We start from the raw sequence: 26,320 nt of genomic DNA, 5'->3' as shown, positions 1-26,320 counted from the left end.
TCCCTCACATGCCTGCACTTTTCGGCTTGCTGCTGCTGCAATCCACGCGTTTTAGATCTGCATAACTCCACCTCTTTTAGCACAGTACCCTCAACCCCCGGCTGTTCCCACCCGCCTCAACACCGTTGGAAGGGAGGAGAACCAATTAAGGCGGGGGGGGGGGGTGGAACGAGCAGCTGTCTACCCTTAGCAGGAGGGTTGCTGATTAATTACCTCTCCTGCTGCTGCTGCTGCTGGCTGTCCAGCAGCAGACTGAAGGTGGCTGCTGCTGTGCGCAGGTATATTAAGGCTCAGAGCCTATTATGACACGCGCAGCCAGCGTTCCATTGCCACATTCCGTCTACTGCAGGCGGGATACCTGGATGGCTGAATGTCACTGAGAAGCTCACAGAGACCGCCATAAGCAACAGTTTAAAAGAATGCCACAGACTAATCAACCAAACTTTTTGGGTTGGTTTCTCTTTTATAGTCTGCAGGCATTAAATGAAAGAAGTCAGTGTTCCAGCAGAGGGAGACAACGTTTCAGAAAAGGCATTGTAGCAAACCAAAAAAGAAATTTTAAGCGCAGCAGAGTAACCAGCTCACATACCTGTTAGCTCAGGTGAGTTTAAAAGGCTGCTGTTGATAACAAGGGCATTTGCTAAATAGATGGTGTGTGTGCAACAATATACTGAAAGGTCAATTATATTGTGCAGCTTATCTCACCACCTGTAGTTATTTAGGTGAAAGCTCCAAAATGCTTGCCTAATATGTCTGTTTATCCAAAAGGAAGTATAGAGGGAGAGCTAGATAGATAGCATTGCATTACATTACATTACATGGCAATGCAATGCACAGTTGCTGAAGTTGAACCAAAATGAGCTTGTCATCTGGCTTCTGCAACTTTTAACATGAAAAATCCAATGAGGAGAAGAAAAGCAAAGCCAAAGAGTCCATCCCAAAATCCGACAAACAAGCAAAATGAACAAAAAGCATTGAATTCAATTCTTTCTGATTTTACAAACTGCATTAAAGAAGGGGTGCACCGGTCCTGGAGATACTGCAATACCAGGTCAATGCGTGGAGTGGACAGAGCAAGCTCTTTTTCCATCTCCCTGTTCTAAAAATCCATTTAATATATGGTCCCCAGATAGGGGACGTATCAGATATTAAACTGATAAGAACAGATACTACACTTGATCTTAGCCAAAAGGCCGAGAAGCGATAACCAGAATTGGTTTCCGACTACGGTGCCACCCAAGGATTCTGAAAAGTCCATTTGTGGAGATGGCCACCTGGACTCCCGTTAAGAAGACATGCTGTCAACCTCTAGATCCCTCACATGCCTGCACTTTTTGGCTTGCTGCTGCTGCAATCCACGCGTTTTACATCTGCATAACTCCACCTCTTTTAGCACAGTACCCTCAACCCCCGGCTGTTTCCACCCGCCTCAACACCGTTGGAAGGGAGGAGAACCAATTAAGGCGGGGGGGGGGGTGGAACGAGCAGCTGTCTACCCTTAGCAGGAGGGTTGCTGATTAATTACCTCTCCTGCTGCTGCTGCTGCTGGCTGTCCAGCAGCAGACTGAAGGTGGCTGCTGCTGTGCGCAGGTATATAAAGGCTCAGAGCCTATTATGACACGCGCAGCCAGCGTTCCATTGCCACATTCCGTCTACTGCAGGCGGGATACCTGGATGGCTGAATGTCACTGAGAAGCTCACAGAGACCGCCATAAGCAACAGTTTAAAAGAATGCCACAGACTAATCAACCAAACTTTTTGGGTTGGTTTCTCTTTTATAGTCTGCAGGCATTAAATGAAAGAAGTCAGTGTTCCAGCAGAGGGAGACAACGTTTCAGAAAAGGCATTGTAGCAAACCAAAAAAGAAATTTTAAGCGCAGCAGAGTAACCAGCTCACATACCTGTTAGCTCAGGTGAGTTTAAAAGGCTGCTGTTGATAACAAGGGCATTTGCTAAATAGATGGTGTGTGTGCAACAATATACTGAAAGGTCAATTATATTGTGCAGCTTATCTCACCACCTGTAGTTATTTAGGTGAAAGCTCCAAAATGCTTGCCTAATATGTCTGTTTATCCAAAAGGAAGTATAGAGGGAGAGCTAGATAGATAGCATTGCATTACATTACATTACATGGCAATGCAATGCACAGTTGCTGAAGTTGAACCAAAATGAGCTTGTCATCTGGCTTCTGCAACTTTTAACATGAAAAATCCAATGAGGAGAAGAAAAGCAAAGCCAAAGAGTCCATCCCAAAATCCGACAAACAAGCAAAATGAACAAAAAGCATTGAATTCAATTCTTTCTGATTTTAGAAACTGCATTAAAGAAGGGGTGCACCGGTCCTGGAGATACTGCAATACCAGGTCAATGCGTGGAGTGGACAGAGCAAGCTCTTTTTCCATCTCCCTGTTCTAAAAATCCATTTAATATATGGTCCCCAGATAGGGGACGTATCAGATATTAAACTGATAAGAACAGATACTACACTTGATCTTAGCCAAAAGGCCGAGAAGCGATAACCAGAATTGGTTTCCGACTACGGTGCCACCCAAGGATTCTGAAAAGTCCATTTGTGGAGATGGCCACCTGGACTCCCATTAAGAAGACATGCTGTCAACCTCTAGATCCCTCACATGCCTGCACTTTTCGGCTTGCTGCTGCTGCAATCCACGCGTTTTAGATCTGCATAACTCCACCTCTTTTAGCACAGTACCCTCAACCCCCGGCTGTTCCCACCCGCCTCAACACCGTTGGAAGGGAGGAGAACCAATTAAGGCGGGGGGGGGTGGAACGAGCAGCTGTCTACCCTTAGCAGGAGGGTTGCTGATTAATTACCTCTCCTGCTGCTGCTGCTGCTGGCTGTCCAGCAGCAGACTGAAGGTGGCTGCTGCTGTGCGCAGGTATATAAAGGCTCAGAGCCTATTATGACACGCGCAGCCAGCGTTCCATTGCCACATTCCGTCTACTGCAGGCGGGATACCTGGATGGCTGAATGTCACTGAGAAGCTCACAGAGACCGCCATAAGCAACAGTTTAAAAGAATGCCACAGACTAATCAACCAAACTTTTTGGGTTGGTTTCTCTTTTATAGTCTGCAGGCATTAAATGAAAGAAGTCAGTGTTCCAGCAGAGGGAGACAACGTTTCAGAAAAGGCATTGTAGCAAACCAAAAAAGAAATTTTAAGCGCAGCAGAGTAACCAGCTCACATACCTGTTAGCTCAGGTGAGTTTAAAAGGCTGCTGTTGATAACAAGGGCATTTGCTAAATAGATGGTGTGTGTGCAACAATATACTGAAAGGTCAATTATATTGTGCAGCTTATCTCACCACCTGTAGTTATTTAGGTGAAAGCTCCAAAATGCTTGCCTAATATGTCTGTTTATCCAAAAGGAAGTATAGAGGGAGAGCTAGATAGATAGCATTGCATTACATTACATTACATGGCAATGCAATGCACAGTTGCTGAAGTTGAACCAAAATGAGCTTGTCATCTGGCTTCTGCAACTTTTAACATGAAAAATCCAATGAGGAGAAGAAAAGCAAAGCCAAAGAGTCCATCCCAAAATCCGACAAACAAGCAAAATGAACAAAAAGCATTGAATTCAATTCTTTCTGATTTTAGAAACTGCATTAAAGAAGGGGTGCACCGGTCCTGGAGATACTGCAATACCAGGTCAATGCGTGGAGTGGACAGAGCAAGCTCTTTTTCCATCTCCCTGTTCTAAAAATCCATTTAATATATGGTCCCCAGATAGGGGACGTATCAGATATTAAACTGATAAGAACAGATACTACACTTGATCTTAGCCAAAAGGCCGAGAAGCGATAACCAGAATTGGTTTCCGACTACGGTGCCACCCAAGGATTCTGAAAAGTCCATTTGTGGAGATGGCCACCTGGACTCCCGTTAAGAAGACATGCTGTCAACCTCTAGATCCCTCACATGCCTGCAATTTTCGGCTTGCTGCTGCTGCAATCCACGCGTTTTAGATCTGCATAACTCCACCTCTTTTAGCACAGTACCCTCAACCCCCGGCTGTTCCCACCCGCCTCAACACCGTTGGAAGGGAGGAGAACCAATTAAAGCGGGGGGGGGGGTGGAACGAGCAGCTGTCTACCCTTAGCAGGAGGGTTGCTGATTAATTACCTCTCCTGCTGCTGCTGCTGCTGGCTGTCCAGCAGCAGACTGAAGGTGGCTGCTGCTGTGCGCAGGTATATAAAGGCTCAGAGCCTATTATGACACGCGCAGCCAGCGTTCCATTGCCACATTCCGTCTACTGCAGGCGGGATACCTGGATGGCTGAATGTCACTGAGAAGCTCACAGAGACCGCCATAAGCAACAGTTTAAAAGAATGCCACAGACTAATCAACCAAACTTTTTGGGTTGGTTTCTCTTTTATAGTCTGCAGGCATTAAATGAAAGAAGTCAGTGTTCCAGCAGAGGGAGACAACGTTTCAGAAAAGGCATTGTAGCAAACCAAAAAAGAAATTTTAAGCGCAGCAGAGTAACCAGCTCACATACCTGTTAGCTCAGGTGAGTTTAAAAGGCTGCTGTTGATAACAAGGGCATTTGCTAAATAGATGGTGTGTGTGCAACAATATACTGAAAGGTCAATTATATTGTGCAGCTTATCTCACCACCTGTAGTTATTTAGGTGAAAGCTCCAAAATGCTTGCCTAATATGTCTGTTTATCCAAAAGGAAGTATAGAGGGAGAGCTAGATAGATAGCATTGCATTACATTACATTACATGGCAATGCAATGCACAGTTGCTGAAGTTGAACCAAAATGAGCTTGTCATCTGGCTTCTGCAACTTTTAACATGAAAAATCCAATGAGGAGAAGAAAAGCAAAGCCAAAGAGTCCATCCCAAAATCCGACAAACAAGCAAAATGAACAAAAAGCATTGAATTCAATTCTTTCTGATTTTAGAAACTGCATTAAAGAAGGGGTGCACCGGTCCTGGAGATACTGCAATACCAGGTCAATGCGTGGAGTGGACAGAGCAAGCTCTTTTTCCATCTCCCTGTTCTAAAAATCCATTTAATATATGGTCCCCAGAGAGGGGACGTATCAGATATTAAACTGATAAGAACAGATACTACACTTGATCTTAGCCAAAAGGCCGAGAAGCGATAACCAGAATTGGTTTCCGACTACGGTGCCACCCAAGGATTCTGAAAAGTCCATTTGTGGAGATGGCCACCTGGACTCCCGTTAAGAAGACATGCTGTCAACCTCTAGATCCCTCACATGCCTGCACTTTTCGGCTTGCTGCTGCTGCAATCCACGCGTTTTAGATCTGCATAACTCCACCTCTTTTAGCACAGTACCCTCAACCCCCGGCTGTTCCCACCCGCCTCAACACCGTTGGAAGGGAGGAGAACCAATTAAGGCGGGGTGGGGGGTGGAACGATCAGCTGTCTACCCTTAGCAGGAGGGTTGCTGATTAATTACCTCTCCTGCTGCTGCTGCTGCTGGCTGTCCAGCAGCAGACTGAAGGTGGCTGCTGCTGTGCGCAGGTATATAAAGGCTCAGAGCCTATTATGACACGCGCAGCCAGCGTTCCATTGCCACATTCCGTCTACTGCAGGCGGGATACCTGGATGGCTGAATGTCACTGAGAAGCTCACAGAGACCGCCATAAGCAACAGTTTAAAAGAATGCCACTGACTAATCAACCAAACTTTTTGGGTTGGTTTCTCTTTTATAGTCTGCAGGCATTAAATGAAAGAAGTCAGTGTTCCAGCAGAGGGAGACAACGTTTCAGAAAAGGCATTGTAGCAAACCAAAAAAGAAATTTTAAGCGCAGCAGAGTAACCAGCTCACATACCTGTTAGCTCAGGTGAGTTTAAAAGGCTGCTGTTGATAACAAGGGCATTTGCTAAATAGATGGTGTGTGTGCAACAATATACTGAAAGGTCAATTATATTGTGCAGCTTATCTCACCACCTGTAGTTATTTAGGTGAAAGCTCCAAAATGCTTGCCTAATATGTCTGTTTATCCAAAAGGAAGTATAGAGGGAGAGCTAGATAGATAGCATTGCATTACATTACATTACATGGCAATGCAATGCACAGTTGCTGAAGTTGAACCAAAATGAGCTTGTCATCTGGCTTCTGCAACTTTTAACATGAAAAATCCAATGAGGAGAAGAAAAGCAAAGCCAAAGAGTCCATCCCAAAATCCGACAAACAAGCAAAATGAACAAAAAGCATTGAATTCAATTCTTTCTGATTTTAGAAACTGCATTAAAGAAGGGGTGCACCGGTCCTGGAGATACTGCAATACCAGGTCAATGCGTGGAGTGGACAGAGCAAGCTCTTTTTCCATCTCCCTGTTCTAAAAATCCATTTAATATATGGTCCCCAGATAGGGGACGTATCAGATATTAAACTGATAAGAACAGATACTACACTTGATCTTAGCCAAAAGGCCGAGAAGCGATAACCAGAATTGGTTTCCGACTACGGTGCCACCCAAGGATTCTGAAAAGTCCATTTGTGGAGATGGCCACCTGGACTCCCGTTAAGAAGACATGCTGTCAACCTCTAGATACCTCACATGCCTGCACTTTTCGGCTTGCTGCTGCTGCAATCCACGCGTTTTAGATCTGCATAACTCCACCTCTTTTAGCACAGTACCCTCAACCCCCGGCTGTTCCCACCCGCCTCAACACCGTTGGAAGGGAGGAGAACCAATTAAGGCGGGGGGGGGGGTGGAACGAGCAGCTGTCTACCCTTAGCAGGAGGGTTGCTGATTAATTACCTCTCCTGCTGCTGCTGCTGCTGGCTGTCCAGCAGCAGACTGAAGGTGGCTGCTGCTGTGCGCAGGTATATAAAGGCTCAGAGCCTATTATGACACGCGCAGCCAGCGTTCCATTGCCACATTCCGTCTACTGCAGGCGGGATACCTGGATGGCTGAATGTCACTGAGAAGCTCACAGAGACCGCCATAAGCAACAGTTTAAAAGAATGCCACAGACTAATCAACCAAACTTTTTGGGTTGGTTTCTCTTTTATAGTCTGCAGGCATTAAATGAAAGAAGTCAGTGTTCCAGCAGAGGGAGACAACGTTTCAGAAAAGGCATTGTAGCAAACCAAAAAAGAAATTTTAAGCGCAGCAGAGTAACCAGCTCACATACCTGTTAGCTCAGGTGAGTTTAAAAGGCTGCTGTTGATAACAAGGGCATTTGCTAAATAGATGGTGTGTGTGCAACAATATACTGAAAGGTCAATTATATTGTGCAGCTTATCTCACCACCTGTAGTTATTTAGGTGAAAGCTCCAAAATGCTTGCCTAATATGTCTGTTTATCCAAAAGGAAGTATAGAGGGAGAGCTAGATAGATAGCATTGCATTACATTACATTACATGGCAATGCAATGCACAGTTGCTGAAGTTGAACCAAAATGAGCTTGTCATCTGGCTTCTGCAACTTTTAACATGAAAAATCCAATGAGGAGAAGAAAAGCAAAGCCAAAGAGTCCATCCCAAAATCCGACAAACAAGCAAAATGAACAAAAAGCATTGAATTCAATTCTTTCTGATTTTAGAAACTGCATTAAAGAAGGGGTGCACCGGTCCTGGAGATACTGCAATACCAGGTCAATGCGTGGAGTGGACAGAGCAAGCTCTTTTTCCATCTCCCTGTTCTAAAAATCCATTTAATATATGGTCCCCAGATAGGGGACGTATCAGATATTAAACTGATAAGAACAGATACTACACTTGATCTTAGCCAAAAGGCCGAGAAGCGATAACCAGAATTGGTTTCCGACTACGGTGCCACCCAAGGATTCTGAAAAGTCCATTTGTGGAGATGGCCACCTGGACTCCCGTTAAGAAGACATGCTGTCAACCTCTAGATCCCTCACATGCCTGCACTTTTCGGCTTGCTGCTGCTGCAATCCACGCGTTTTAGATCTGCATAACTCCACCTCTTTTAGCACAGTACCCTCAACCCCCGGCTGTTCCCACCCGCCTCAACACCGTTGGAAGGGAGGAGAACCAATTAAGGCGGGGGGGGTGGAACGAGCAGCTGTCTACCCTTAGCAGGAGGGTTGCTGATTAATTACCTCTCCTGCTGCTGCTGCTGCTGGCTGTCCAGCAGCAGACTGAAGGTGGCTGCTGCTGTGCGCAGGTATATAAAGGCTCAGAGCCTATTATGACACGCGCAGCCAGCGTTCCATTGCCACATTCCGTCTACTGCAGGCGGGATACCTGGATGGCTGAATGTCACTGAGAAGCTCACAGAGACCGCCATAAGCAACAGTTTAAAAGAATGCCACAGACTAATCAACCAAACTTTTTGGGTTGGTTTCTCTTTTATAGTCTGCAGGCATTAAATGAAAGAAGTCAGTGTTCCAGCAGAGGGAGACAACGTTTCAGAAAAGGCATTGTAGCAAACCAAAAAAGAAATTTTAAGCGCAGCAGAGTAACCAGCTCACATACCTGTTAGCTCAGGTGAGTTTAAAAGGCTGCTGTTGATAACAAGGGCATTTGCTAAATAGATGGTGTGTGTGCAACAATATACTGAAAGGTCAATTATATTGTGCAGCTTATCTCACCACCTGTAGTTATTTAGGTGAAAGCTCCAAAATGCTTGCCTAATATGTCTGTTTATCCAAAAGGAAGTATAGAGGGAGAGCTAGATAGATAGCATTGCATTACATTACATTACATGGCAATGCAATGCACAGTTGCTGAAGTTGAACCAAAATGAGCTTGTCATCTGGCTTCTGCAACTTTTAACATGAAAAATCCAATGAGGAGAAGAAAAGCAAAGCCAAAGAGTCCATCCCAAAATCCGACAAACAAGCAAAATGAACAAAAAGCATTGAATTCAATTCTTTCTGATTTTAGAAACTGCATTAAAGAAGGGGTGCACCGGTCCTGGAGATACTGCAATACCAGGTCAATGCGTGGAGTGGACAGAGCAAGCTCTTTTTCCATCTCCCTGTTCTAAAAATCCATTTAATATATGGTCCCCAGATAGGGGACGTATCAGATATTAAACTGATAAGAACAGATACTACACTTGATCTTAGCCAAAAGGCCGAGAAGCGATAACCAGAATTGGTTTCCGACTACGGTGCCACCCAAGGATTCTGAAAAGTCCATTTGTGGAGATGGCCACCTGGACTCCCGTTAAGAAGACATGCTGTCAACCTCTAGATCCCTCACATGCCTGCACTTTTCGGCTTGCTGCTGCTGCAATCCACGCGTTTTAGATCTGCATAACTCCACCTCTTTTAGCACAGTACCCTCAACCCCCGGCTGTTCCCACCCGCCTCAACACCGTTGGAAGGGAGGAGAACCAATTAAGGCGGGGGGGGGGTGGAACGAGCAGCTGTCTACCCTTAGCAGGAGGGTTGCTGATTAATTACCTCTCCTGCTGCTGCTGCTGCTGGCTGTCCAGCAGCAGACTGAAGGTGGCTGCTGCTGTGCGCAGGTATATAAAGGCTCAGAGCCTATTATGACACGCGCAGCCAGCGTTCCATTGCCACATTCCGTCTACTGCAGGCGGGATACCTGGATGGCTGAATGTCACTGAGAAGCTCACAGAGACCGCCATAAGCAACAGTTTAAAGAATGCCACAGACTAATCAACCAAACTTTTTGGGTTGGTTTCTCTTTTATAGTCTGCAGGCATTAAATGAAAGAAGTCAGTGTTCCAGCAGAGGGAGACAACGTTTCAGAAAAGGCATTGTAGCAAACCAAAAAAGAAATTTTAAGCGCAGCAGAGTAACCAGCTCACATACCTGTTAGCTCAGGTGAGTTTAAAAGGCTGCTGTTGATAACAAGGGCATTTGCTAAATAGATGGTGTGTGTGCAACAATATACTGAAAGGTCAATTATATTGTGCAGCTTATCTCACCACCTGTAGTTATTTAGGTGAAAGCTCCAAAATGCTTGCCTAATATGTCTGTTTATCCAAAAGGAAGTATAGAGGGAGAGCTAGATAGATAGCATTGCATTACATTACATTACATGGCAATGCAATGCACAGTTGCTGAAGTTGAACCAAAATGAGCTTGTCATCTGGCTTCTGCAACTTTTAACATGAAAAATCCAATGAGGAGAAGAAAAGCAAAGCCAAAGAGTCCATCCCAAAATCCGACAAACAGGCAAAATGAACAAAAAGCATTGAATTCAATTCTTTCTGATTTTAGAAACTGCATTAAAGAAGGGGTGCACCGGTCCTGGAGATACTGCAATACCAGGTCAATGCGTGGAGTGGACAGAGCAAGCTCTTTTTCCATCTCCCTGTTCTAAAAATCCATTTAATATATGGTCCCCAGATAGGGGTCGTATCAGATATTAAACTGATAAGAACAGATACTACACTTGATCTTAGCCAAAAGGCCGAGAAGCGATAACCAGAATTGGTTTCCGACTACGGTGCCACCCAAGGATTCTGAAAAGTCCATTTGTGGAGATGGCCACCTGGACTCCCGCTAAGAAGACATGCTGTCAACCTCTAGATCCCTCACATGCCTGCACTTTTCGGCTTGCTGCTGCTGCAATCCACGCGTTTTAGATCTGCATAACTCCACCTCTTTTAGCACAGTACCCTCAACCCCCGGCTGTTCCCACCCGCCTCAACACCGTTGGAAGGGAGGAGAACCAATTAAGGCGGAGGGGGGGTGGAACGAGCAGCTGTCTACCCTTAGCAGGAGGGTTGCTGATTAATTACCTCTCCTGCTGCTGCTGCTGCTGGCTGTCCAGCAGCAGACTGAAGGTGGCTGCTGCTGTGCGCAGGTATATAAAGGCTCAGAGCCTATTATGACACGCGCAGCCAGCGTTCCATTGCCACATTCCGTCTACTGCAGGCGGGATACCTGGATGGCTGAATGTCACTGAGAAGCTCACAGAGACCGCCATAAGCAACAGTTTAAAAGAATGCCACAGACTAATCAACCAAACTTTTTGGGTTGGTTTCTCTTTTATAGTCTGCAGGCATTAAATGAAAGAAGTCAGTGTTCCAGCAGAGGGAGACAACGTTTCAGAAAAGGCATTGTAGCAAACCAAAAAAGAAATTTTAAGCGCAGCAGAGTAACCAGCTCACATACCTGTTAGCTCAGGTGAGTTTAAAAGGCTGCTGTTGATAACAAGGGCATTTGCTAAATAGATGGTGTGTGTGCAACAATATACTGAAAGGTCAATTATATTGTGCAGCTTATCTCACCACCTGTAGTTATTTAGGTGAAAGCTCCAAAATGCTTGCCTAATATGTCTGTTTATCCAAAAGGAAGTATAGAGGGAGAGCTAGATAGATAGCATTGCATTACATTACATTACATGGCAATGCAATGCACAGTTGCTGAAGTTGAACCAAAATGAGCTTGTCATCTGGCTTCTGCAACTTTTAACATGAAAAATCCAATGAGGAGAAGAAAAGCAAAGCCAAAGAGTCCATCCCAAAATCCGACAAACAAGCAAAATGAACAAAAAGCATTGAATTCAATTCTTTCTGATTTTAGAAACTGCATTAAAGAAGGGGTGCACCGGTCCTGGAGATACTGCAATACCAGGTCAATGCGTGGAGTGGACAGAGCAAGCTCTTTTTCCATCTCCCTGTTCTAAAAATCCATTTAATATATGGTCCCCAGATAGGGGACGTATCAGATATTAAACTGATAAGAACAGATACTACACTTGATCTTAGCCAAAAGGCCGAGAAGCGATAACCAGAATTGGTTTCCGACTACGGTGCCACCCAAGGATTCTGAAAAGTCCATTTGTGGAGATGGCCACCTGGACTCCCGTTAAGAAGACATGCTGTCAACCTCTAGATCCCTCACATGCCTGCACTTTTCGGCTTGCTGCTGCTGCAATCCACGCGTTTTAGATCTGCATAACTCCACCTCTTTTAGCACAGTACCCTCAACCCCCGGCTGTTCCCACCCGCCTCAACACCGTTGGAAGGGAGGAGAACCAATTAAGGCGGGGGGGGGGGGGTGGAACGAGCAGCTGTCTACCCTTAGCAGGAGGGTTGCTGATTAATTACCTCTCCTGCTGCTGCTGCTGCTGGCTGTCCAGCAGCAGACTGAAGGTGGCTGCTGCTGTGCGCAGGTATATAAAGGCTCAGAGCCTATTATGACACCCGCAGCCAGCGTTCCATTGCCACATTCCGTCTACTGCAGGCGGGATACCTGGATGGCTGAATGTCACTGAGAAGCTCACTGAGACCGCCATAAGCAACAGTTTAAAAGAATGCCACAGACTAATCAACCAAACTTTTTGGGTTGGTTTCTCTTTTATAGTCTGCAGGCATTAAATGAAAGAAGTCAGTGTTCCAGCAGAGGGAGACAACGTTTCAGAAAAGGCATTGTAGCAAACCAAAAAAGAAATTTTAAGCGCAGCAGAGTAACCAGCTCACATACCTGTTAGCTCAGGTGAGTTTAAAAGGCTGCTGTTGATAACAAGGGCATTTGCTAAATAGATGGTGTGTGTGCAACAATATACTGAAAGGTCAATTATATTGTGCAGCTTATCTCACCACCTGTAGTTATTTAGGTGAAAGCTCCAAAATGCTTGTGTGACACCCCAGGGGTCTGGTTGCCACAGTAACGTAATGTTATGTCTGAGAGCAGGTGGGAGGTCCTTTGGTCAGGGATCCTGTGCATGCCACACCTCCTGCCCAGTCTTGGGAGGGGAAGAACTTCCCCTATAAAAACCTGGGGCTGAGGCAGGGTGAGTGAGTAGAAGAAGAGAAGAAGTAGAGACAGCATAGGAAGAAACAGCAGTTACAAGGAGTCAGGGGCTGGCAGCTGCAGAGTTCGCCCTGACTAAGAAGACTTTTTACCGGACCCGGAGTCCGAGGCTGTGGGGACTAATTCCTACCCAGCAGCAGAATCCGTCAGGCAGGGGATTTCAGGTCCTCTGGCCCAGAAGCCCGAAGGCACGGTCACACGCGTGGGACCAGCACCGCCATCGTGGAGCGGAAGCCATTAGAAGGCCCCGAGTCACCGGCCATACGGGTGAGCACCACACGGTACACTCAGGGACGTGGGCTACTTACATCAGCTCCTAGCAAGGTAGCCAGAAGAGTACAGTCAGTTTGGGAGGCCTACAACTACGCCTGGCCAGGGGAGATCCCATCTGCTCAAGGACTGACCAGGCCCCATCCGCTAGCAAGTACTCCGGGAGGGTCTTTTGTTGTTACCAGTAAAGACCCTGAACTACACCGTACCGTCTCTGAGTGGTTCCTGCTACCCCCATCATCCACGTCGGCTGCCCTGAGGCCATACCCCTCCCGTTGGGGGTTATACTATCACGCTGCACAATCCCACCATCGGCCTCAGCGGTCTGCCCTGCAGCAGCAGCCCCCTGGCTGCACTCAACGGGTGGCGTAGTCATCAACCATTTACCGCTAACAGACTGCCGTCCAGTTTGACTCCCTGGGCACGGACCGGGTCACCGCCACGAGACTACAACCCTCAACAGATCCGGCTCCGGGTAAGCTCTCGCAGCGCGACACAGGCCCAGGGGCGCGTCAATTTTGGCGTAGTCGGCAGGATTTCGTGCCCGCAACCACCGGGTACTGCGTGCCTGAAAAAGAGACTTTTCAAACTTACCAGTGGTGAAGATTCCCGCCATCCGGCGTCATCTTCAGCCTTCTTCCCGCCATCGGTGAAGTTTCCCGCCATCCGGCGCCATCTTCGGCCTTCTTCCCGCCATCCGTGGAGTTTTCCCGCCGTTGGACGCCATCTTGAGGACGCCGCGCGGGAAGAAGAGGGGCGTGGACTCCGAAAGCGCGCGAGAACTGAAGCCCCGCCTCACGTCCGGACGTTGCGTAAGGTCCTGGAAGGAGCCCAGCAGACGCCGACGTCACAGGAGCGCGACGGAAGGTCCTCAACCCTGACGATCCACTGCGGAGCCGCGGCCTACGGAAGAGGATCATCGCAAGGTAGGCCACGGTCCACTAGGGGGGAGGAAGATGTCGGATACGGAGGAGAGCTTCACTGCCTCAACCCCCGCCAGCGCTACCGCTGCTGCAGTTATGCCCTTCACCATGCCCTATATCCCGGGAGCAGCTTGGCTACCCCAGTACTCAGGGGAGTCACATACCCTGCATGACTTTAGAGAAAAGCTGGATAGCCTCTTCCAGGTGTACCCCCTCACAGAAGAGCAAAAAGTGAGCATCCTGGTGGCCCAACTAACCGGGGCAGCCAAAAGGGAAGTAAAATCCTGGCCACCTGGGAGGAAGACTGTCGCAGGGATACTAACCCGGCTGAAGGACACCTTTGATACCCGCACATCAGCTGAGATTAAGCTTAGATTCTACGGGTGCAAGCAGCGAGCGCATGAGAGTATAAGGGACTATGCACTAAACCTACAAGAGGCCCTGAGGGCCATAAAGCAGACCGACCCTGATGGGGTGGGAAACGAGGACAGGCTGTTGACTGAACAATTTATAGAGGGTTTATATTGCAATGCCCACCAAACCCAGTTGCGGGCAATGGCCTTACAGGATACCCATCTGGACTTTGCACAGTTCAAGGATAGAGCTATCCGGGTGCTCCGAGAACCAGCACCGGGTGGCGTTGTGACCCACAGGCGCCCAGCTATCACTTACCACCAGGAGGCGGCGCCCTTGTCGGCAGGGCCTGTGGGAGCTGATGCGCAGGCTTTGGACAATGACCCGGCTCCAGACCTACACCATCAGGTCCAAGAGCTAGTTAAGAGCGTTGCTGCGCTAACCCGAACTGTGCAGTCTTTACAGGTTTCCACCCCAGGGAAGATCCAGCTGGCATCCGGACCGGAGGACATCCCGTGGCGTCGACCAAGGAGGACCCCACCGGCCAGAGGAAGACCCAGTGACCGATACAGTGAGGACGGACGACCCATCTGCCGCCGCTGCAATCAACCCGGACATATGGCAAGGTACTGTTCTTTAAACGGGCACAACCTGGGGTAGAGGGCCAACCCCCAGGAAAAAGATCACCAGGCCCATCGAACTGGCGCGACAGATATGTGGGAGGACGTCCAGTCTTGCCTGTGGTACTGGATGGCATTCCCATGAGTGCCCTACTGGATACCGGGTCACAGGTCACCACCATCCCGTACGTGCTCTTCAAGCAGTACTGGAATGACTCGGATATTACCCGCTACCCTGACGACGACTTGAGTATCATCGCCAGCAATGGCCAGCCCGTGCCACAGATCGGATTTAAAGAGGTGACCCTCAAAATCGGTAGAGTCGAACTGGCCGCACAGGGACTGATCATTGTAGATATTGATAAACATGAGAGTCACCCAAAAATAACTCTAGGAACTAACGTAATTGAAAATTGTCTTGCAGAGGTGATTTTCCTTTTACAGCAGGTTGCCAAGAACGCCAGCTCCGGCGAGCAGCGGGTGCTCCAGAAAGAGATCCGGGCACTGATGCAACGGCAACAAGTAGAACTCTCCGGCGGTGAGATTGGTAGCGTAAGAATGTGTGACCCTTTTCCTATTGCCATGCCCCCAAAAAGTGAAATGATGATTTGGTGCCGGGCAGCTATTGGTCTGAGAGGTAGAGATTACCAGGCAATGGTAGAACCAGTTTACTCAGACAGTAGGCCCACCATTTTGACAGCACGGGGGGTGGTCAATGTACGCCATGGGAGGGTGCCCGTTCGCAAAATAAATATCGGGGAGAGGGAAGTATACCTGCCCCGGTATGCCACGTTAGCCAAATTATATATCACTAATCAAAATTCTATACAATCTGTGGAACCCTTGCCTCCATCTCACCCGGAGGAAGGTAACGGCTCTAAGAAAGACATGGAGGACTGGTGTCAGCAACTACATCTGGGTACTGACTCCACTCCCTCACATCAGAAACAAGGAGTCTATTGGGTGGTTCAAGAGTATGAGAGAGTGTTTAGTAAACACCCGTTAGACTTCGGGCGAGTCAAGGGGGTAGAACACCGCATCCCCACGGGAGATCATCCTCCCATAAAAGAGAGGTATCGACCCGTACCCCCTGCACATTACCAACACGCCAAGGGGATGCTTAGAGACATGAAGGAGGCTGGGGTAATCCGGGATAGTTGTAGCCCCTGGGCAGCCCCATTAGTTTTAGTCAAAAAGAAAGACAACACCATGAGGATGTGTGTAGATTACCGGAAAATCAACCGTATCACACACAAGGATGCGTACCCCTTACCAAGGATAGAGGAGTCATTGGCTGCTTTAAGATCTGCTAACTTCTTCTCTACCTTGGATCTCACTAGCGGGTACTGGCAGGTTCCTGTAGCAGAGGCGGACCGGGAGAAGACCGCATTCACCACCCCGATGGGACTTAGCGAGTTCACCTGCATGCCGTTCGGACTCTGCAACGCACCAGGAACCTTCCAACGCCTAATGGAGTGTTGTCTGGGCCACAGAAACTTCGAGACGGTCCTGTTGTACCTGGACGATGTCATCGTATATTCCAAGACGTATGAGGACCACCTGAAACACCTGGCGGAAGTGTTCGAGGCTCTGGCGAGTTACGGCCTAAAGGTGAAACCCTCCAAGTGTCACCTCCTGAAACCAAAGGTGCAGTACCTGGGACACGTGGTGAGTGCTGACGGAGTGGCTCCCGACCCTGATAAAATCACCGCAATTAAGGAATGGCCAAGCCCCTCCAGCGTAAAAGAAGTGCGGCAGTTCCTCGGGTTGGTAGGCTACTACCGAAGGTTTATTCCCGGTTTCACCAAAAAGGCAGCACCTATGCAGGACCTCCTGATAGGCCAGTCCCGGAAGGCCAAGAACCAGAAGCCGCCCTTCAAATGGGAAGAGCTGGAAGAAGAGTCCTTCCGCCAGCTGAAGATGGCCCTCACGGGGGACGAAATCCTGGCGTACCCGGATTATAGCCAGCCCTTTATCCTCTACACCGACGCCAGTAACATCGGGCTAGGAGCCGTACTGTCCCAGATCCAGCAGGGGAAGGAACGAGTAATCGCCTACGCCAGCCGAAAACTGCGACCCACCGAAAGGAACCCCGAGAATTACAGCTCATTTAAGTTAGAGTTCCTGGCCGTAGTATGGGCAATCACTGAGCGCTTTAAGCATTACCTCGCTTCTTCCCGGTTCACCGTGTACACGGATAACAACCCGCTGACACACCTGGACACGGCAAGACTCGGTGCCCTGGAGCAGAGGTGGATGGCCCGTCTGTCCAACTACGAGTTCACAATTAAATACCGGGCAGGACGCTCCAATACCAACGCGGACGCCCTGTCCAGGATGCCCAACCTGCCGGACGGAGGAGAAGATCCGGAGGGACTGGAAGAAGTTGAACTCCCTGCGTTCCACCGTCATGGGACTATCCAGTATTCCCACCGGGTAAGGGGTAAGCAGGCTGCTACGTTGAACCCCTTACCCCACTACAACTGGGCGGAAACGCAAGACAGCGACCCTGCCGTCCGACTGGTGAAGGAGATGCTGACTCGGCCGGAGGCTCGCCTTGAACCAGACGCTCCGGAGGAAGCCAAACAACTATGGGCGGAGAAGAGTCGACTATTCCTTTACAAGGGGAAGTTGTGCCGCAGAATGGTCAACTCCCGGACGCATGAACTACTCTGGCAAGTAGTGGTGCCCCGAAGAGACGCAGCCATGGTGATGGAGGCATACCACGACGGAGCTGCACAATTCGGGTGGAAAAAGCTGGAGTTCCTGCTGCGCGAGCGGTTCCACTGGGTAGGCATGAGGGGAACCATCGAGAAGTGGTGCAGAGACTGTGGCCCGTGCAATCTGAGAAGGAAGGACCGGGCCAGCCAGAAGACTCCCCTGCAGTCCATCGTCACCCGGCAACCGTTGGAACTGGTAGCCTTGGATCATGTAAAACTGACCCCAAGCAGAAGTGGCTACGTCTACGCGTTAACCATCGTGGATCATTGGTTGTCGTCCCCGTCAAGGACTTAACGGCTCAAACAGCAGCTAGAGCCTTCCAGCAGCACTTCTGCCGTCCACACGGGTACCCGGACCAAGTGCTGACGGACCAGGGACCTGCCTTTGAAGCGGAGGTCTTCCAGGAATTCTGCAATCTGTATGGCTTCCGAAAGATAAGGACGACACCCTACTATCCGCAAACTAATGGACTTTGTGAAAAAATGAACCAGGTGGTAATGGATCTTCTAAAAACATTGCCCCTGGAAGAACGCAGTCTGTGGCCTGAGAAGTTGCCCGATCTGGTGGACCTATACAACCACATCCCGGTAGGTTCCACCAATTGTACCCCGGCTTACCTAATGAGGGCAAGACCTGGTAAGTTACCTGTTGACCTGGAAATGGGAGTCCTGACACCCGAGGACACTTCACCAGAAACAGACTGGGACACAGAGAGGCAGCAGCAGTACCGGAGAGTACAGGAGAGCGTGGAGCGAAGTCTCTGTCAGGCTAGGGAAAGACAAGAGAAGACATACAACCAGTATGCTCCCGCTGTTCCCCTGGTACCCGGAGAGCAGGTCTTGAAGAGGAAGAGACGGCTCCACAAGTTGGACGACCAGTGGGAGAAGGACCCGTACACCGTACTGCCCTCAAGCCACGAAAACCCGAAGGTCTGTACCATCAGTAAAGACGGAGGGGAAACCACAGCCATTGTATCCCGGGACCACCTGAAGAAGTGTCCCGAACAACTGAGGAACCCTGAAGAGGAACAAGAAGACCATCGACCCGTAGAGGAAAGGGAAGATATGGTTAGTACCGTGCTCGGGGACTTCCCTCGGTCTTGGACTCAAGTCAATGGTGCAGTTGTGGTACCCGTACTCACCTTCCTCCAACCATCATCCCAAGAACCTACGGAGCAACGGGTAGAGCTGGAAGAACAGCCGGTCCAGGAGGCAGAAGACTCCACACAAGCAGAACAGGAGAATCAACCCTCTGCTTATAGTGAGCCTGCCGTACCCCTAGTGAGACAAAGAGCCGGTAGACAGCTGCCCAGTTTACCCTTGACAGCTCCTACACCCTGTAGTTCAGGGCCAGACAGTCAGCTCCGTAGGTCCACTAGGGCCACTAGAGGCCAGTTACCCGCACGTTGGAGGATCTAAATGTTTAAGCTATTTTGTATGTTTACCTGTCTATAGTTGCTTGTGTGTAATTTTGTGTTTCTAGTTGTTTTTAGGAATCCTTGGTGGATTTACCGGGAATCCTTGTACATAGTTGGAGCGTAACCCAGGATGGACTAAAGACTGTCAAGGACTCGGGGTAGAACAGACCCCTACCTGGTTACGTCTCCCTGTTTCGGTGAAATGGACACCTTTGCTTTTCTTCAAAGACTGCACCCGGTTGCGGATACGCCGTGACCATCTTATTGTATTTTAGTGTTGTTGTTTTTACCTTGTTATGTTTTTCTATAATGTGTTTAGTCCCGGAGTACTAAATTTTACTAGGGGGGAATGTGACACCCCAGGGGTCTGGTTGCCACAGTAACGTAATGTTATGTCTGAGAGCAGGTGGGAGGTCCTTTGGTCAGGGATCCTGTGCATGCCACACCTCCTGCCCAGTCTTGGGAGGGGAAGAACTTCCCCTATAAAAACCTGGGGCTGAGGCAGGGTGAGTGAGTAGAAGAAGAGAAGAAGTAGAGACAGCATAGGAAGAAACAGCAGTTACAAGGAGTCAGGGGCTGGCAGCTGCAGAGTTCGCCCTGACTAAGAAGACTTTTTACCGGACCCGGAGTCCGAGGCTGTGGGGACTAATTCCTACCCAGCAGCAGAATCCGTCAGGCAGGGGATTTCAGGTCCTCTGGCCCAGAAGCCCGAAGGCACGGTCACACGCGTGGGACCAGCACCGCCATCGTGGAGTGGAAGCCATTAGAAGGCCCCGAGTCACCGGCCATACGGGTGAGCACCACACGGTACACTCAGGGACGTGGGCTACTTACATCAGCTCCTAGCAAGGTAGCCAGAAGAGTACAGTCAGTTTGGGAGGCCTACAACTACGCCTGGCCAGGGGAGATCCCATCTGCTCAAGGACTGACCAGGCCCCATCCGCTAGCAAGTACTCCGGGAGGGTCTTTTGTTGTTACCAGTAAAGACCCTGAACTACACCGTACCGTCTCTGAGTGGTTCCTGCTACCCCCATCATCCACGTCGGCTGCCCTGAGGCCATACCCCTCCCGTTGGGGGTTATACTATCACGCTGCACAATCCCACCATCGGCCTCAGAGGTCTGCCCTGCAGCAGCAGCCCCCTGGCTGCACTCAACGGGTGGCATAGTCATCAACCATTTACCGCTAACAGACTGCCGTCCAGTTTGACTCCCTGGGCACGGACCGGGTCACCGCCACGAGACTACAACCCTCAACAGATCCGGCTCCGGGTAAGCTCTCGCAGCGCGACACAGGCCCAGGGGCGCGTCACTTGCCTAATATGTCTGTTTATCCAAAAGGAAGTATAGAGGGAGAGCTAGATAGATAGCATTGCATTACATTACATTACATGGCAATGCAATGCACAGTTGCTGAAGTTGAACCAAAATGAGCTTGTCATCTGGCTTCTGCAACTTTTAACATGAAAAATCCAATGAGGAGAAGAAAAGCAAAGCCAAAGAGTCCATCCCAAAATCCGACAAACAAGCAAAATGAACAAAAAGCATTGAATTCAATTCTTTCTGATTTTAGAAACTGCATTAAAGAAGGGGTGCACCGGTCCTGGAGATACTGCAATACCAGGTCAATGCGTGGAGTGGACAGAGCAAGCTCTTTTTCCATCTCCCTGTTCTAAAAATCCATTTAATATATGGTCCCCAGATAGGGGACGTATCAGATATTAAACTGATAAGAACAGATACTACACTTGATCTTAGCCAAAAGGCCGAGAAGCGATAACCAGAATTGGTTTCCGACTACGGTGCCACCCAAGGATTCTGAAAAGTCCATTTGTGGAGATGGCCACCTGGACTCCCGTTAAGAAGACATGCTGTCAACCTCTAGATCCCTCACATGCCTGCACTTTTCGGCTTGCTGCTGCTGCAATCCACGCGTTTTAGATCTGCATAACTCCACCTCTTTTAGCACAGTACCCTCAACCCCCGGCTGTTCCCACCCGCCTCAACACCGTTGGAAGGGAGGAGAACCAATTAAGGCGGGGGGGGGGGTGGAACGAGCAGCTGTCTACCCTTAGCAGGAGGGTTGCTGATTAATTACCTCTCCTGCTGCTGCTGCTGGCTGTCCAGCAGCAGACTGAAGGTGGCTGCTGCTGTGCGCAGGTATATAAAGGCTCAGAGCCTATTATGACACGCGCAGCCAGCGTTCCATTGCCACATTCCGTCTACTGCAGGCGGGATACCTGGATGGCTGAATGTCACTGAGAAGCTCACAGAGACCGCCATAAGCAACAGTTTAAAAGAATGCCACAGACTAATCAACCAAACTTTTTGGGTTGGTTTCTCTTTTATAGTCTGCAGGCATTAAATGAAAGAAGTCAGTGTTCCAGCAGAGGGAGACAACGTTTCAGAAAAGGCATTGTAGCAAACCAAAAAAGAAATTTTAAGCGCAGCAGAGTAACCAGCTCACATACCTGTTAGCTCAGGTGAGTTTAAAAGGCTGCTGTTGATAACAAGGGCATTTGCTAAATAGATGGTGTGTGTGCAACAATATACTGAAAGGTCAATTATATTGTGCAGCTTATCTCACCACCTGTAGTTATTTAGGTGAAAGCTCCAAAATGCTTGCCTAATATGTCTGTTTATCCAAAAGGAAGTATAGAGGGAGAGCTAGATAGATAGCATTGCATTACATTACATTACATGGCAATGCAATGCACAGTTGCTGAAGTTGAACCAAAATGAGCTTGTCATCTGGCTTCTGCAACTTTTAACATGAAAAATCCAATGAGGAGAAGAAAAGCAAAGCCAAAGAGTCCATCCCAAAATCCGACAAACAAGCAAAATGAACAAAAAGCATTGAATTCAATTCTTTCTGATTTTAGAAACTGCATTAAAGAAGGGGTGCACCGGTCCTGGAGATACTGCAATACCAGGTCAATGCGTGGAGTGGACAGAGCAAGCTCTTTTTCCATCTCCCTGTTCTAAAAATCCATTTAATATATGGTCCCCAGATAGGGGACGTATCAGATATTAAACTGATAAGAACAGATACTACACTTGATCTTAGCCAAAAGGCCGAGAAGCGATAACCAGAATTGGTTTCCGACTACGGTGCCACCCAAGGATTCTGAAAAGTCCATTTGTGGAGATGGCCACCTGGACTCCCGTTAAGAAGACATGCTGTCAACCTCTAGATCCCTCACATGCCTGCACTTTTCGGCTTGCTGCTGCTGCAATCCACGCGTTTTAGATCTGCATAACTCCACCTCTTTTAGCACAGTACCCTCAACCCCCGGCTGTTCCCACCCGCCTCAACACCGTTGGAAGGGAGGAGAACCAATTAAGGCGGGGGGGGGGGTGGAACGAGCAGCTGTCTACCCTTAGCAGGAGGGTTGCTGATTAATTACCTCTCCTGCTGCTGCTGCTGGCTGTCCAGCAGCAGACTGAAGGTGGCTGCTGCTGTGCGCAGGTATATAAAGGCTCAGAGCCTATTATGACACGCGCAGCCAGCGTTCCATTGCCACATTCCGTCTACTGCAGGCGGGATACCTGGATGGCTGAATGTCACTGAGAAGCTCACAGAGACCGCCATAAGCAACAGTTTAAAAGAATGCCACAGACTAATCAACCAAACTTTTTGGGTTGGTTTCTCTTTTATAGTCTGCAGGCATTAAATGAAAGAAGTCAGTGTTCCAGCAGAGGGAGACAACGTTTCAGAAAAGGCATTGTAGCAAACCAAAAAAGAAATTTTAAGCGCAGCAGAGTAACCAGCTCACATACCTGTTAGCTCAGGTGAGTTTAAAAGGCTGCTGTTGATAACAAGGGCATTTGCTAAATAGATGGTGTGTGTGCAACAATATACTGAAAGGTCAATTATATTGTGCAGCTTATCTCACCACCTGTAGTTATTTAGGTGAAAGCTCCAAAATGCTTGCCTAATATGTCTGTTTATCCAAAAGGAAGTATAGAGGGAGAGCTAGATAGATAGCATTGCATTACATTACATTACATGGCAATGCAATGCACAGTTGCTGAAGTTGAACCAAAATGAGCTTGTCATCTGGCTTCTGCAACTTTTAACATGAAAAATCCAATGAGGAGAAGAAAAGCAAAGCCAAAGAGTCCATCCCAAAATCCGACAAACAAGCAAAATGAACAAAAAGCATTGAATTCAATTCTTTCTGATTTTAGAAACTGCATTAAAGAAGGGGTGCACCGGTCCTGGAGATACTGCAATACCAGGTCAATGCGTGGAGTGGACAGAGCAAGCTCTTTTTCCATCTCCCTGTTCTAAAAATCCATTTAATATATGGTCCCCAGATAGGGGACGTATCAGATATTAAACTGATAAGAACAGATACTACACTTGATCTTAGCCAAAAGGCCGAGAAGCGATAACCAGAATTGGTTTCCGACTACGGTGCCACCCAAGGATTCTGAAAAGTCCATTTGTGGAGATGGCCACCTGGACTCCCGTTAAGAAGACATGCTGTCAACCTCTAGATCCCTCACATGCCTGCACTTTTCGGCTTGCTGCTGCTGCAATCCACGCGTTTTAGATCTGCATAACTCCACCTCTTTTAGCACAGTACCCTCAACCCCCGGCTGTTCCCACCCGCCTCAACACCGTTGGAAGGGAGGAGAACCAATTAAGTCGGGGGGGGGGGGGGGTGGAACGAGCAGCTATCTACCCTTAGCAGGAGGGTTGCTGATTAATTACCTCTCCTGCTGCTGCTGCTGCTGGCTGTCCAGCAGCAGACTGAAGGTGGCTGCTGCTGTGCGCAGGTATATAAAGGCTCAGAGCCTATTATGACACGCGCAGCCAGCGTTCCATTGCCACATTCCGTCTACTGCAGGCGGGATACCTGGATGGCTGAATGTCACTGAGAAGCTCACAGAGACCGCCATAAGCAACAGTTTAAAAGAATGCCACAGACTAATCAACCAAACTTTTTGGGTTGGTTTCTCTTTTATAGTCTGCAGGCATTAAATGAAAGAAGTCAGTGTTCCAGCAGAGGGAGACAACGTTTCAGAAAAGGCATTGTAGCAAACCAAAAAAGAAATTTTAAGCGCAGCAGAGTAACCAGCTCACATACCTGTTAGCTCAGGTGAGTTTAAAAGGCTGCTGTTGATAACAAGGGCATTTGCTAAATAGATGGTGTGTGTGCAACAATATACTGAAAGGTCAATTATATTGTGCAGCTTATCTCACCACCTGTAGTTATTTAGGTGAAAGCTCCAAAATGCTTGCCTAATATGTCTGTTTATCCAAAAGGAAGTATAGAGGGAGAGCTAGATAGATAGCATTGCATTACATTACATTACATGGCAATGCAATGCACAGTTGCTGAAGTTGAACCAAAATGAGCTTGTCATCTGGCTTCTGCAACTTTTAACATGAAAAATCCAATGAGGAGAAGAAAAGCAAAGCCAAAGAGTCCATCCCAAAATCCGACAAACAAGCAAAATGAACAAAAAGCATTGAATTCAATTCTTTCTGATTTTAGAAACTGCATTAAAGAAGGGGTGCACCGGTCCTGGAGATACTGCAATACCAGGTCAATGCGTGGAGTGGACAGAGCAAGCTCTTTTTCCATCTCCCTGTTCTAAAAATCCATTTAATATATGGTCCCCAGATAGGGGACGTATCAGATATTAAACTGATAAGAACAGATACTACACTTGATCTTAGCCAAAAGGCCGAGAAGCGATAACCAGAATTGGTTTCCGACTACGGTGCCACCCAAGGATTCTGAAAAGTCCATTTGTGGAGATGGCCACCTGGACTCCCGTTAAGAAGACATGCTGTCAACCTCTAGATCCCTCACATGCCTGCACTTTTCGGCTTGCTGCTGCTGCAATCCACGCGTTTTAGATCTGCATAACTCCACCTCTTTTAGCACAGTACCCTCAACCCCCGGCTGTTCCCACCCGCCTCAACACCGTTGGAAGGGAGGAGAACCAATTAAGGCGGGGGGGGGGGGTGGAACGAGCAGCTGTCTACCCTTAGCAGGAGGGTTGCTGATTAATTACCTCTCCTGCTGCTGCTGCTGCTGGCTGTCCAGCAGCAGACTGAAGGTGGCTGCTGCTGTGCGCAGGTATATAAAGGCTCAGAGCCTATTATGACACGCGCAGCCAGCGTTCCATTGCCACATTCCGTCTACTGCAGGCGGGATACCTGGATGGCTGAATGTCACTGAGAAGCTCACAGAGACCGCCATAAGCAACAGTTTAAAAGAATGCCACAGACTAATCAACCAAACTTTTTGGGTTGGTTTCTCTTTTATAGTCTGCAGGCATTAAATGAAAGAAGTCAGTGTTCCAGCAGAGGGAGACAACGTTTCAGAAAAGGCATTGTAGCAAACCAAAAAAGAAATTTTAAGCGCAGCAGAGTAACCAGCTCACATACCTGTTAGCTCAGGTGAGTTTAAAAGGCTGCTGTTGATAACAAGGGCATTTGCTAAATAGATGGTGTGTGTGCAACAATATACTGAAAGGTCAATTATATTGTGCAGCTTATCTCACCACCTGTAGTTATTTAGGTGAAAGCTCCAAAATGCTTGCCTAATATGTCTGTTTATCCAAAAGGAAGTATAGAGGGAGAGCTAGATAGATAGCATTGCATTACATTACATTACATGGCAATGCAATGCACAGTTGCTGAAGTTGAACCAAAATGAGCTTGTCATCTGGCTTCTGCAACTTTTAACATGAAAAATCCAATGAGGAGAAGAAAAGCAAAGCCAAAGAGTCCATCCCAAAATCCGACAAACAAGCAAAATGAACAAAAAGCATTGAATTCAATTCTTTCTGATTTTAGAAACTGCATTAAAGAAGGGGTGCACCGGTCCTGGAGATACTGCAATACCAGGTCAATGTGTGGAGTGGACAGAGCAAGCTCTTTTTCCATCTCCCTGTTCTAAAAATCCATTTAATATATGGTCCCCAGATAGGGGACGTATCAGATATTAAACTGATAAGAACAGATACTACACTTGATCTTAGCCAAAAGGCCGAGAAGCGATAACCAGAATTGGTTTCCGACTACGGTGCCACCCAAGGATTCTGAAAAGTCCATTTGTGGAGATGGCCACCTGGACTCCCGTTAAGAAGACATGCTGTCAACCTCTAGATCCCTCACATGCCTGCACTTTTCGGCTTGCTGCTGCTGCAATCCACGCGTTTTAGATCTGCATAACTCCACCTCTTTTAGCACAGTACCCTCAACCCCCGGCTGTTCCCACCCGCCTCAACACCGTTGGAAGGGAGGAGAACCAATTAAGGCGGGGGGGGGG

At 48.2% G+C, this 26,320-nt stretch overlaps 14 non-coding genes across 14 annotated transcripts; all 14 read right to left on the bottom strand.

Annotated features, from left to right (window-relative positions):
- Positions 1-1,014: 1,014 nt before the first annotated feature.
- LOC141199345 (U2 spliceosomal RNA) lies at positions 1,015-1,205 on the bottom strand. The gene has a single exon (XR_012271099.1). It is a non-coding gene; the product is annotated as a U2 spliceosomal RNA (small nuclear RNA).
- A 1,121-nt stretch (positions 1,206-2,326) lies between these two features.
- LOC141199344 (U2 spliceosomal RNA) lies at positions 2,327-2,517 on the bottom strand. The gene has a single exon (XR_012271098.1). It is a non-coding gene; the product is annotated as a U2 spliceosomal RNA (small nuclear RNA).
- A 1,119-nt stretch (positions 2,518-3,636) lies between these two features.
- LOC141199343 (U2 spliceosomal RNA) lies at positions 3,637-3,827 on the bottom strand. The gene has a single exon (XR_012271097.1). It is a non-coding gene; the product is annotated as a U2 spliceosomal RNA (small nuclear RNA).
- A 1,121-nt stretch (positions 3,828-4,948) lies between these two features.
- Positions 4,949-5,139, bottom strand: LOC141200453 (U2 spliceosomal RNA). The gene has a single exon (XR_012272173.1). It is a non-coding gene; the product is annotated as a U2 spliceosomal RNA (small nuclear RNA).
- Positions 5,140-6,260: 1,121 nt separating this feature from the next.
- LOC141199342 (U2 spliceosomal RNA) lies at positions 6,261-6,451 on the bottom strand. The gene has a single exon (XR_012271096.1). It is a non-coding gene; the product is annotated as a U2 spliceosomal RNA (small nuclear RNA).
- A 1,121-nt stretch (positions 6,452-7,572) lies between these two features.
- LOC141199341 (U2 spliceosomal RNA) lies at positions 7,573-7,763 on the bottom strand. Its single transcript, XR_012271095.1, has one exon. It is a non-coding gene; the product is annotated as a U2 spliceosomal RNA (small nuclear RNA).
- Positions 7,764-8,881: 1,118 nt separating this feature from the next.
- LOC141199340 (U2 spliceosomal RNA) lies at positions 8,882-9,072 on the bottom strand. The gene has a single exon (XR_012271094.1). It is a non-coding gene; the product is annotated as a U2 spliceosomal RNA (small nuclear RNA).
- Positions 9,073-10,191: 1,119 nt separating this feature from the next.
- On the bottom strand, positions 10,192-10,382 carry LOC141200589 (U2 spliceosomal RNA). Its single transcript, XR_012272305.1, has one exon. It is a non-coding gene; the product is annotated as a U2 spliceosomal RNA (small nuclear RNA).
- Positions 10,383-11,502: 1,120 nt separating this feature from the next.
- Positions 11,503-11,693, bottom strand: LOC141199338 (U2 spliceosomal RNA). Its single transcript, XR_012271093.1, has one exon. It is a non-coding gene; the product is annotated as a U2 spliceosomal RNA (small nuclear RNA).
- Positions 11,694-20,612: 8,919 nt separating this feature from the next.
- Positions 20,613-20,803, bottom strand: LOC141199337 (U2 spliceosomal RNA). The gene has a single exon (XR_012271092.1). It is a non-coding gene; the product is annotated as a U2 spliceosomal RNA (small nuclear RNA).
- A 1,118-nt stretch (positions 20,804-21,921) lies between these two features.
- LOC141199335 (U2 spliceosomal RNA) lies at positions 21,922-22,112 on the bottom strand. Its single transcript, XR_012271090.1, has one exon. It is a non-coding gene; the product is annotated as a U2 spliceosomal RNA (small nuclear RNA).
- Positions 22,113-23,230: 1,118 nt separating this feature from the next.
- LOC141199334 (U2 spliceosomal RNA) lies at positions 23,231-23,421 on the bottom strand. Its single transcript, XR_012271089.1, has one exon. It is a non-coding gene; the product is annotated as a U2 spliceosomal RNA (small nuclear RNA).
- A 1,125-nt stretch (positions 23,422-24,546) lies between these two features.
- LOC141199333 (U2 spliceosomal RNA) lies at positions 24,547-24,737 on the bottom strand. Its single transcript, XR_012271088.1, has one exon. It is a non-coding gene; the product is annotated as a U2 spliceosomal RNA (small nuclear RNA).
- A 1,122-nt stretch (positions 24,738-25,859) lies between these two features.
- LOC141200490 (U2 spliceosomal RNA) lies at positions 25,860-26,050 on the bottom strand. The gene has a single exon (XR_012272210.1). It is a non-coding gene; the product is annotated as a U2 spliceosomal RNA (small nuclear RNA).
- Positions 26,051-26,320: the final 270 nt, after the last annotated feature.

This window comes from Phyllobates terribilis, unplaced genomic scaffold (assembly GCF_046119375.1).
Source record: "Phyllobates terribilis strain yellow unplaced genomic scaffold, ASM4611937v1 Scaffold_108__1_contigs__length_5656254, whole genome shotgun sequence".
Taxonomy (NCBI): domain Eukaryota; kingdom Metazoa; phylum Chordata; class Amphibia; order Anura; family Dendrobatidae; genus Phyllobates; species Phyllobates terribilis.
Note: the sequence above shows the minus strand (reverse complement) of the source record. Positions and strands in the feature narration are given on the sequence as shown.